The 12,391-nt window shown below is 37.5% G+C and overlaps 1 pseudogene; it reads right to left on the bottom strand.

Moving 5' to 3' along the window:
• Positions 1-8,189: 8,189 nt before the first annotated feature.
• LOC120600553 (putative gustatory receptor clone PTE01) lies at positions 8,190-10,956 on the bottom strand (annotated as a pseudogene).
• Positions 10,957-12,391: the final 1,435 nt, after the last annotated feature.

The raw sequence follows: 12,391 nt of genomic DNA, 5'->3' as shown, positions 1-12,391 counted from the left end.
GCACAGACACCTTTTGGAAAATAAAGGAGGATTGGTGTAAAATAAATCTAGTATATAGTATCCACCAGTGAGTCTATACTTTGGGTTTAAGCAATTCATAAATAAAGTATTCACACTCGAAGACCATACTCCTTCAGTAGTATCTCTCAGTGATAACAAACATTTTTCTGAGAACCTTTTTCACATTGGATTTGCTCCATTAATCTGTTATTACATGCATCCCTTTGGAAAGAATGAGATAGAGAAATTAGAGGAACAATGTTATTTAGAGATTTAAAAATCTATAAACATGGTAACCTATCAGTCCCCTCCTGTGAAGGAATGCAATGAGAAACATCTTCCCCCCTTAAGACAAAAAATGGTTCTTTATTAGTTTCTTTTATTATAGAACACTAATAAGCAATCAAATGTACTTCTTTATCCAAATGCAGTGCAATTAATTCCCTTGATTTGGAATATTGTAAACATATTATAAGAGTCATGTAATAAAGTGTCTGATGCTATTTGTGTGTGTGTGTGTGTGTGTATGTTGGCTATTAACAATTTTTAAACCACACCGCTTCCTCTTCACTTTCTGCCCAACTTCTCAATGACCTGATAAGAAAGCCTGGATCCTCCAGTTATAAAATAAAAAAGTCATGGGAGGATAATGTACAGCATTGTGACAATAACTAATAATATTATATTTTATATTTGAAAGTTACTAAGCGAGTAGATTTTAAAAGTTCTTATTACAATAAAAAAATTGTAACTATTAATGGTGACAGACATGAACTAGACTTGTTCTCATGTATCATTTGCAATATATACAAAAATTAAATCATTATGTTGTACACCTGAAACTAATATAATGTTACACGTGAATTATATCTCAATTTTGAAATAAGGCTGGCTCCTTCTTCCATTGGCAACCTAACCACAATTTTTAAAAACAATCTCTTTCCTTGACCTCTCATGTCATTGCAGAAAAGCTTCCATGGGCTGCTAGGCTTCTTCCAGACAGGGAGATATTTATATGAAGAATAAAACCTTTTAGGCTCTTTTGAATGTGTAACATTTTCAGCCTCAATATTCAAGCCAGATTAGGGGTGAGAGCCCATCCTATTCCTACAGAGCATTCACTGCACTTGTTGTGGTGACTGGGGTGTGGAGACAAGGACCGCCAGCTACGAAAGTGTCTTTTCTTGCTCTGGCTCCGCTGCGTGATGGCAAGCTTGCACTTTGAAAAGTGCTGCATTGTGCTTCATTTATTCAGTCTTTCCAATCCTTTCTTATAGATCTTGTGAACCTTGCTTAGAAGTTTCTGTATTACTTTCCTAATAGAGACAAGACTATGGAGTTGGATCTTTCCTTAATGTGGCCCTGGGTCTTGTGTTTTGGCCCAGACGTCTCTGTTTCTTAGGATGAAGAGGGTCAGGGGAAAGATTCTTACCCAGATTGGTGTGTGTTTTAACCATGCATTGCCCTTATGGTGCTCAGAGGAAAGAGTTTACCCTGTGTTCAGTGTAGGTCCATCAGTCTGGTTCTCACACAAAAAAGTAGTCATTAAAGAAAATTGGAGAGCAGGGGGAGAGAGGAAGAGAGAGAGAGAGAGAGGGAGAGAGAAAGAGAGAGGGAGAGAGAGAGAGAGGAGAAAAGGGAAGAGAGGGGATAGGTGAGGGGAGGAGAGGAGAGAAGAGAAAGAAATGCAGCTATTATGTGTCATGCTCAGATCTGGACTCGTAAGCACAGAGAGTTCCCAGGACCTTTGAATATGTTTGCTGTTGATATTACCCATGTCTTTGTCTTGACAAAGATCTAGATCCTCGGGGTTTTAGGATGGTACTCATGGCACTTCTGTGGCACAGCAAAGGGCTTAAAACGAACCTAATTTAAGTACATGGTACATCAACCCTACAATGCAACCATCAACATTAAGAAGGTCCCTCACCTTGAAGATACTGATTTGAGGTTCTCAGGAAGAAGAAATCTATAAATATGATCAGAATAGAGAGAACCATCCTTAAAGTATATCTAGTGATGAAATGAAGTAGGAAAGAAAGAGAGAGAGAGAGAGAGAGAGAGAGAGAGAGAGAGAGAGAGAGAGAGAGAGAGAGAGAGAGAGAGAGAGAGAAACCTAGGTATGGAAAGAAAAAAAACTGAAACAGAGATGTACAATTTGACCCAGCTAGAACTCCAGAATGTTCTGAAAGTATTTATAGAAAAAAAAGGCACCAATTGGCTTTTGCATCTCCCCAACATGAGTTCTGAATTAACATTAAGATCAGCTGTAATGCACCAATTGGCAAAATTTCATGTCCTCAACCAATACCGTGTCTCAAATCACAGTAATAACTGGACATCCCACTAAATTTTAACAAGGTACCCTCTACAATCTTAGGGAGATTCTCATACATAAAACTAAATGACATCTATGCTTCACCTTTATCATTGGGAATTATTGCTTTGTCTAAATTCTCTTTTAACAGTACCCATTGCCCTCAAAAACCTACTATTGACCATGGACACTCTAACTAAATTATAATTAAATTAAGTCTTTGTCCCTACAACACAGTTTACAATAGCCAAGATATGGAAGTGACCTAAATGCTCATCCACAGACAATTAAATAAAGAAGTTATGGTTCATATATACAACGGAATATTACTCAGCCATTAAAAAAAAATGATATCCTATCATTTACAATGACATGGGAGGACCTAGAGGTTATTATGCTGAGTGGAATAAGTCAGACAGAGAAAGATAAATACCATATGATTTCAATTATATGCATAATATAAAGAACAAAAAGAAGAAACTAATCAAAACAGACTCACAAATATAGAGGACAAAGGTGAAGGGGGTTGTACGGCTGGGAGAATGGGGTGAAGGGATAACTACAAATTAGTTGTTAATAGATGATCACGGGGATGGGGAGCACAGCATAGGAAATGCAGTTAGCATTAATATATTGGCTAGGTGGACAGCCAGAGGAGAGAAGGAGCGATTAGAGGGATCATATTATAAACTATATAAATGTCTAACCGATGTACTATATACTTGAACCAAATTTAAATAAATAAATTTATTTTAAAAATAAAAAATAAAAAAGTTTCTGGCCCTGTATCGAAAAACTGGCCCAGTTTTTTACCTCCTTTGTGTCTCATTTACTTTACATAGAATACTTCACTTCTGACATTTCTGGTCACCAAATGTGGGGGCTAGGATCCCACACATCAAGCAATTCTCCAAGACACCAGCTGAGTGTCCAACGATCTAACTCAATTCTAACATTATGTGTCTGGAATGTCAGATTCCACAGATGAAGAACTCAGTCCCATGAATCCACTTTCTCCCTCACTTCAGATACCAACTGTAAGGGCCCCAAGTTGCCTATAACTTTGGTCTAGCTTGGCTACAATTCAAGGTCCCATGACCCTCTCATCAGATTCAGGTAGTCACTCTGGGAAGAGCACTTGGAGGGAAATGAGAGAATCTCATTTATTTCTTTAGTCATATGGACATCCCTGGAAGGGATGGAAGCCCAAACATGAAAGCCCCTAGGGGATGGCAGCCATATGTACTACACTGTGTTCCTGTAAACTAACAAACAGTAATCAATGTTTACCAGAGTTTATATCTGTATTTTTGTTTGCTCTGCTTTGTTTTGACTGCCTGCTCTGCACCAGGCATAGTGTAGGTTCTGGGGCTTCAATGAGACTCAGCATTGTCAAAACCAGAAAACTAACTGGGATGACACAACTAACTAGTGACAGATCTTGCACCAGTTTACATGCACTTGTTCTTTCGGTTGTTTGTTCATTTGTTTGAGGTAGGTCTTTGGGATTACATGGTGTTTAATTACTTGTATAGATTTGTGTAATCACTATCATCACGATCAAGAGACAGAACTGTTCCATCTCTACATGGAAGTTTCTCATGCTGCCCCCTTATTGTTACTGTCTCCCTCCTCACATCTAACCCCTGACAACTACTTATGTGTTCTTTATCTCTTTAATTTTGTCGTTTTGAGAATGTTATGTAAATGCAATCATACAGTACATAAAATTTGGAAATTGGCTTTTCTCACTCAGCATAATGTTTTTAGGATCTAGCCAAGTTATTGGGTGTATCAATGGTTTGTTCCTTCTTATTGCTGAGTAGTATTCCATGGCATGGATGTACCAAATTGTGTTTAACTCTTCACCTGTTGAAGGACATTTGGTTTATTTTCCGTTTTTGGTTATACATATAAAAGCTGCTATGGAAAAAAAAAAAAAGGAAGAAAGAAGAAACGAGACTGAGTCACTTCCGTACAGTTATTTTGCCTGCAGTGACCTGGAAAAGGAAGGTTGAGTAGATTCGTTGGTTTTTTGATTCCTTTCAATTTTAACATTTTATTTAACCCATTATACCAAGAATATTATATTTTCACACAAAATTGAGAATTTTTAAATTCTTTTCTTGTACATCTTTAAAAATCTAATATTTTATGGTGACAGCACATCTCAATTTGGACTAGCCACATATCAAGGGCTCAATAGCCACATGAAAATAAACTGTATGGGAAGACATTGTCCTTCACCCTGCTTCCTTGGAATAGATCTCACTGCTCAAATGCACACCTGAATTCACCCTTTTTTACCCAAAGACCTGGTTTAAATTAAACAAGAATACTGTACTCCTTTCTTCAACTGTAAATTAACAATAATGTATGCATGCCAATGTGGGGGTATGATGTAGATTTAAAATTAAAGCAACATAACACATAGCTCTGAGCATGAGGCAAGTAAAACCTCAAAAAAGTTTTGTGATATTGCAGCTACTCTCCTTATCCCCATCATGATCACAATCACAGCATTGGTGATCATTTCAGGATCCACTTCCTTCTCAGGTATGGGCAATGACTTTGGAAGCTAAGAATGAAAGTGGCAAAGAGCAGAATTCTAAACAAGAATTCCGAAATCCCAACAGAAAGGAAAGATAACATAAACTTTATAGGCCTCTGAGCTGAAACTTTGCATACTGATGCTTTACTGTCTGGCCATCTCAGTTGTCCTGCTGTCTTGAATTTAAGAAAATAAATGTCTTCATAATACCTCCTCCACCCACCATCTCCCTTGGCACTTACTGCTCTGTGTTGTGTCTCTGCTGGGCCATGACCTAGGAGTTGAGTTCCACTGCCTTCTCCTGTCTGGTGAATGATGAGGGCTGAGGAGGCCCTGTCCTCAGGATTGGGAGAAAGACACTCAGGCATGGATCTCCTGATGCAGGCAACAACTCTGGAAGAAAAAGACAAGTATGAGCTTAACTGGGACTGGCAGCCTGAAGGGCTGGAGGCACTGGCTAATTATTTACTCCTGAGTGGCCTTGAGAGATCAATGCACAGAGCTTATAATTACCAAAATTGGCCCATGTTCTCCCAATCTCCGAGGACTTCCTAACAAAATACAAGAGGAAAAGGAAAAAAGTGAATGTGCTTAAAAGGGTCTGGGTCTTTTCCTCAGGGGAAAGCTCAGCTATTCACTTCGCTTCTGATGTCCAGTTTCAAGGATCTTAACATAAAATGCAGACCCTTTTTCTTTTCAATTTATGCCTTTTGACTTACACATTTGCAGATCCATTTATTATCACATAAATTAGGGAAAATTAGGTCTTCTTTAACAAGAATCTGCACCTCTTTCCATTTTCTCAGCTATAAAATATTTCTCTCTCTAAAAGGACCTTTCTGCATTCCTTTTTATAAGAGTATTTTGTACTTTGTTTGTTCTGCTTTTTCCCTCTCATTGGCATAATCTGGGTATACTAGAAAACTATGGACTTTTATAAACTTATTTATAACTTCCTAATTTTCTTAAATAAACCAGAGCATCTAACAAGTACACTCAAGGTGTCAGCTCGGGCTGCTGTCCTCTCAGAGTTGAACTGGGAAAAGACCTGTTTCCAAGTCCACTCATTTTGGAAAGATGGGTTCCTGTGGGCTGTTGACCAGAGGCCTTCCTCAGTTCTCTGTCACAGGGAAGCTCACACATGGTTGTTGGTTGCCATTCAAACAAACAGAGAAGTGACAGAGAAATAAAAGCCAAGAATATGAAAGCCAGAGACTTTTTGTACCCTAATCTCAGAATTGACATCTCATCAGTTTTGCCATGTGTGGTTGGAAAGAAGTCAGGAGGCACAGGACACACTCAAGAGGTTAGGTCCAGATACAGGAGGTGGAGGTGACTGGGTGCATAAGAGAATTTGCCCACCACACAGGCCTCCCCCTCTCTCAGGACATTTGCCTCTAAGCACTACAGGACTGGAATGATGTCTCTCTGCTTCCCAACATAGTCCACAACCCGTCACACCATGATGCTCTCAGCAAAACTTCCCTGCAGATAAACCAGTATATGAGTAGAAATGGCCTCTAACTCGGTGTTTCTGCAGACCACACCATGTTCCTTCAGGACATGCAGTCAGAAAAAGCCAGTATGGTTTCTCTTCCATCATCAGAGTCCCTCCATTGATATCACACCCATCTGCAACCATTCTGTGTCCAAATACAACGAACGTCCCCAGTGGCTTCTGATTTCTGCTCATTAAGAAGACCTCATCTTATTCCAGGATATACTATCTTTACTTACATTGTGTTTACCAATCCTAAAGTTTAAATAATTGTGCTTGAGGCCCTTTTCACTTTCTCAGTTTTTCAGTAGATAAACCGAGTTCGTATGAGAATGACAGTACTTTGCACCCTGCTACATCCTAGCCACACATTTGTCCTGGCTCAGAGGATTCTGTATGAGAAATTTAGCAACTGGTTTGTCATTAACTGATATGAAGGAAGTATGACAAAAACAAGATGCCAGCCTCTGTTTCTCCTCAAAGTTTAATGAGTAGATGGCCACTCGTGAACAAACACAGCCCTGGGAGAGCTCAGCAGTCCACGTACAAAGCTTCAGCAATGCAGTGGAACAAAACGCCTGAGAATGACCACACAAAGAAAGGAAGAACAGCTTCACACAACGTCCCACCATCCAGGTCAGCACTACTTAGCACCAGGACGGAACACCCCAGCTAGAGAAAGTTGTTACCCTCATGGGAAAGGAGAGAGTAGAGTGTGCAATCAGCTTCCCCAGCCTTTTAGTGGGACACAAGAAGGAACTGTTTCTGCTTCACTCAACTCGGAGGACAGCAAATCTTAGGCATAAACACACGGCTAAAAACAAGGAAGAGGTGCAGGAACTACCAGTATCAGCTGCAATAGGACATAGGACTGGATTCAATGTAGACACAGAGACCAACAGCACAGAGTCAAAGCCTAGAAATAAACTCTTGCAAATATGGTCAATATTTAACAAAGGAGACCATGTTGGTTTGCAATCTCTCGAGCTTCCAGGGTGAAATTTTAACTAGTCCCCATGCGCGGAGGCCCAAAGAGAGACCAAAGAGAGAAGTAGATCACTCCAGATTCGTAGGTTGCAGTTTTCATAAGGTAAAGAATATACATACAAGACTTGTCTTCGGTGGCTGCAACACAAGAAGATCTACACACTGCCCACCAAATCTTATAAATTTATGTATAAAAGAGGCCTTAACTGGTTTCAGTCATGTACGACATCCAGATGGTCTCAACACATTACAACCTCAAGGCTATATATTTGGACCTGCTTCTAGCTGAGTGTAGGCAAGTGGAATGAACATTCCAAGGAGAGGGGCGGGGCAAGCAGACTCTCGTTCCCCAAGTTCAGCTCTTGGGTTAAGTGAAAGTCACACCTTCTTGATGACCTCCTCCAATAGACCCAGTCATCAGTATTTATAAAACTCCCCAAAAGATTTCAATAAAATCCACAGAAATTACCTGCATCCTCAAAAATTACCTGAATAAATAGATTTGACAGGTGCAAAATTTACATGGAACATTGTAAATTTTGGAAAAGGATGTAGAATTTAAGTAAATAACAAGAGAGTCGTGCATTTCACCTGCATACCACAGTGGTTCAGGAGAACCTCTCATGCATTCATTATGATGTACAAAGGATCCCAGGATGCTCTACAAATTTTGTGAAAGAAAAATCAAAAAAAGTGACATTCCTATGTGAAGCATGGAGGAATGAAAACCATGAGACTAAAAAGGAGTGTGACTAAAGATACAATATTCAGTTTACGTGTTTTGTTTTGCTGGGTTTTTCAACCATACTCCAAAAAGAGTTACATGGATATTAAGACTAGACTGTTTTGCTGTGGAGCCTCCCTAGGGCACTCTTAATATCCCTGGTTCTCAGACTACAAATGAAGGGATTCAGCATGGGGAAAATTACAGTGTACATGACTGGGGCCACCATATCATTCCTGGGGGAAGGCAACGATGCCAACCCAAGGTAAACTCCGATGCCTGTTCCATAGAATAAGCAAACAGACAGGTGAGAGCCACAGGTGGAGAAGACTCTGTACTTTCCATCTGTTGACAGATCTCTCAGAAACAATTTTATAGTAAGAGACAAAGATTCTTGAGTTAGGGAGAAAACCAGAGGTAAAGCCAACAGAATACATGACTATGTTATTGGTGAAAGTGTCAAAGCAGACAAGACGAAGGAATTGAGAAGGGTAACAGTAGAAATTAGAAATTTTTACATCTTTGAAGTAGTACGTTGTAACACTATCAAATTGTGCAGCTGGGAGTCCAAAAGACTGACTAAAATGAAGAAGCAGCAGAGGCATGGGTTCATGATGACCGAGTAGTGCAGAGGGTGGCAGATGGCCACAAACCAGTCATAGGCCATTGCAGTCCGAAGCATACCATCCATACATCCAAAAAGGATCAAAAAAGACATCTGAGTCAGGCAGTCCCCATAGGAGATGGCTCTGCCATGAGTTTGGATGTCCATGATCATCTTTGGAACGGTGGTAGAGATAAAACAGATGTCAGCCATGGAAAGGTTAGAGAGAAGAAAGTACATGGGGGTGTCGACGTGGGAGTCCAATCTCATGGTCAGGCTGATGAGCAGATTCCCCAATATGGCAACCATGTACATGGACAGGAAGAACCCAAAGAGCAGAGGCTGAAGTTCCAGATCATCTGAGAATCCCATGAGGAAGAATTCTGAAACACATGTTAGATTTCATGGTTCTATATAGCTTGGACACCTTTTGAAAAGGAAAAGAGTGTTGGAAACAGGAAATAAGTAAGTGGGCACACAGAATTGTTTCCATATTTTGGATCCAAGCAATTGACTTGTGAGGTCATACACCCCAGTACCTTCAGCAGTATTTCTCAGTATGACAAATTCTTTCTTCTTAAAATTGTTCTCTTATTTGTTTCTGTGTTATTTATCTCTTTCTATACACACTTACTTGAGAGAAACTTGACTGAAGAGTATCAGAAGAACAAGAATATTTGAGAGAACAAATCTATGATCATAGGAAAATATAGCATACTTCTTTCAAAAAGAAATATAGAATAAGGATTACCCTTCCATCTTTAAGGGTAATAATTCTGATTTAAAGAAATTAAGAAGTAGTTTAAAATATCTTATTTTATACAAATGCAATGCTAGATAGTCCTTTATTTAAAATATCTTAAATACTCTGTACAAGGCAGGACTGTGTAATCTACATCCAAATTCAGTTGAATGTTCATAAACAGAAAATAATGTTATGTGATAGTTATCTTCACGAATTTAATCACTCTTTGGTTTTCTCTTTCCTCATTCGCAGAAATAAGTGCTCACATCTGAGGGTTGTCCTTTAAAATCATTTCTTACATAATACCTATCCTTGGCTTTAGTGTACTTCAAATTTTATTATATGTGGTTTAGTTAAATGCACATAATTATACAACACCAGTGACTACAAACATGGCATTAGTGTACAAAGAATCTGTTTATGATTAAACAATAATGAAATTTAAGAAACATCTAAAATTTGTTATATCATTCAGGGTTATTTTTATCAATCACATACAATACTAGTAAAATATCTGGTGTTTAGGACTGTTCTTTGCTTTTTTTTTTGGACTCTATTCTGTAATTGCATGATAAAACTACTTCATTGTTTTTCTTTTTCCAAGTTTTACTGAAGTATGATTGATAAACTAAACCTATATATATGTACATATATGGTAAAACATGAAGGTTTTTCTATTGTGCAACGTGCTGCTTTAATGCATATACACACTGTAAAAAGATTACCACAAACAAGTTAATTAATACATCCATCACTTTATATAGTTACTCTGTCTGTGTGTGAGTGTGTGTGTGTGTGTGTGGTGAGAACTCCTGGGATCTACTCACTTAACATATTTCAAGTATACAATACAGTGTTATTAACTATAGTCCCCATGCTTTATCTTAGATCTCCAGAACTTATTCATCTTATAACTGAAAGTTTGTACTCTAACCAACAGCTTCCCATTTCCTTCACCCTAGCCCCTTACAACCATAGTTCTACTCTCTGATTCTATGAGTTAGATTTTCTTATGAAAATCTATGAGATAATACTGTGTTTGTCTTTCTGTGCCTGACTTATTTCTGTAAACATAATATCCTCCAGTTTATCTATATTGTCACAAACAACAGTGTTTTCCTTTCTTCATGGCTAAATACTATTTCATTGCGTGTGTATGTAGATAGATGGTAGAAATAGATGATAAATAAATGATATATAGATCATAGATAGATAGATAACATTTGCTTTATCTATTCTTCTGTCAACAGATACTTTAGTTGCTTCCATATCTTTGCTCTTGTGAATAATACTGCAATGAACATGGAAGAGCAGATACCTCTTTGAGATACAGATTTCATTTTCTTCATATATATACCCAGAAATGGGATTGCTGGACATACGGTAGTTCTGTTTTTTATTTTAAATATTAATTAAATTGATTGGGGTGACATTGGTTAATAACATTATATAGGTTTCAAGTGTACAATTCAATAATACGTCATCTGTATATTGCATTTTGTATTCACCACTTAAAGTCAAACCTTCCATCACGATATAATTCACCTCCTTTACCCTTATCACCTCCCTTTTCCATCTTTCACCTCTGGTAACCAATAAACTGGCGTCTATGTCTATGAGTTTAATTTGTTTCTCTTTTTCGTCTGTTGCTTTAGTTTTACATCCCACCTATGAGTGAAATCATATAGTTCTCAACTTTTCTGTCTGATTTCTTTTCCTTAGCATTATACTATCAAGACCTATCCATGTTCTTTTTTCTCAGGATTGCTTTTGCTATTTGGGGCCTTTAATGGTTTCATACAAATCTGAAGGTTTTTTGTTCTATTTTATTAAAAAATACCATTGGTATTATCATGCTAAGCAAAATGAGTCAAACAGAAAAAGTTGAGGAACATACGATTTCACTTATATATAGGCTATAAAACTGAATGCAGCAAATGAACAAGACAAATAGAGACTCATGGACAACAGTTTAGTGGTTACCAGAGAGAAGAGGAAGAGAAGAGGTAGATAAGGGTAAAGGGGGTCAAATATATGGAAATGAAAGGAAATTTAACTTTGGGTGGTGAACACAATGCAGTATACATATAATGTATTGTTGAATTATACACAAGAAACCTATACACTTTTATTAACCAATGTCACCCCAGTAAATTTAATTAAAAAATAGAGTAAACATACAAAAAAAGTCTTTGAGATTTGATGGGGAGTGCATTAAATCTGTTTATTGCTCTGGGAATATGGCATAGTTAAAATAATTTTAACTATAGCTAATATCATACTTAATTGTGAAAAACTAAATAAATCAAAACTAATTTAATTTATTAAATTAATTGGGTGATACTGATTAATAACATTATATAGGTTTTGAGCATACTATTCTTTAGTATGTCATCTGTATATTGCATTGTGTGTCCACCATCTAAAGTCATATCTCCTTCCATCACCATGTATTTGACCCCCTTTACTCTTATATATCTCTCCCTTCCTCTTTCTCTCTCCTTCTGGTAATCACTAAACTGCTGTTTCTGTCCATGATCATTAGTTTGTCTGTTTTGTTCATTTGTTGCTTTTGGTTTTACATCCCACATATCAGTGAAATCATATAGTTCTCCACTTTTTCTCTCTGATTTATTTCCCTTAGCATGATACTGTCAAGATCTATCCATGTTGTTGCAAATGGCAGTATTTCATCTTTTCTTAAGGATGAGTAATATTCCACTGTATATATGTACCACATCTTCAATTTATTTTAATAATGTCTTGTAGTTTCAGTATATAGGTCCTAACATCTCTTGTTAAGTTTATCCCTACGTATTGTATTCTTTTTGTCGCAATTGCAAAAATAATTGATCTTTTTAAACATTTTTTTTTGTATCCTGCAATTTTACTGTATTTGTTTAATGTTTCTAATAGTTGTTTAGTGGAGTCTTTAGGGTTTTCTACATAAAAAATCATGTTGTCT

Source organism: Pteropus medius, unplaced genomic scaffold (genome assembly GCF_902729225.1).
Source record: "Pteropus medius unplaced genomic scaffold, Ma_sr-lr_union100, whole genome shotgun sequence".
NCBI classification, from domain to species: Eukaryota; Metazoa; Chordata; class Mammalia; order Chiroptera; family Pteropodidae; genus Pteropus; species Pteropus medius.
This window is presented reverse-complemented; position numbering and strand designations above follow the sequence as displayed.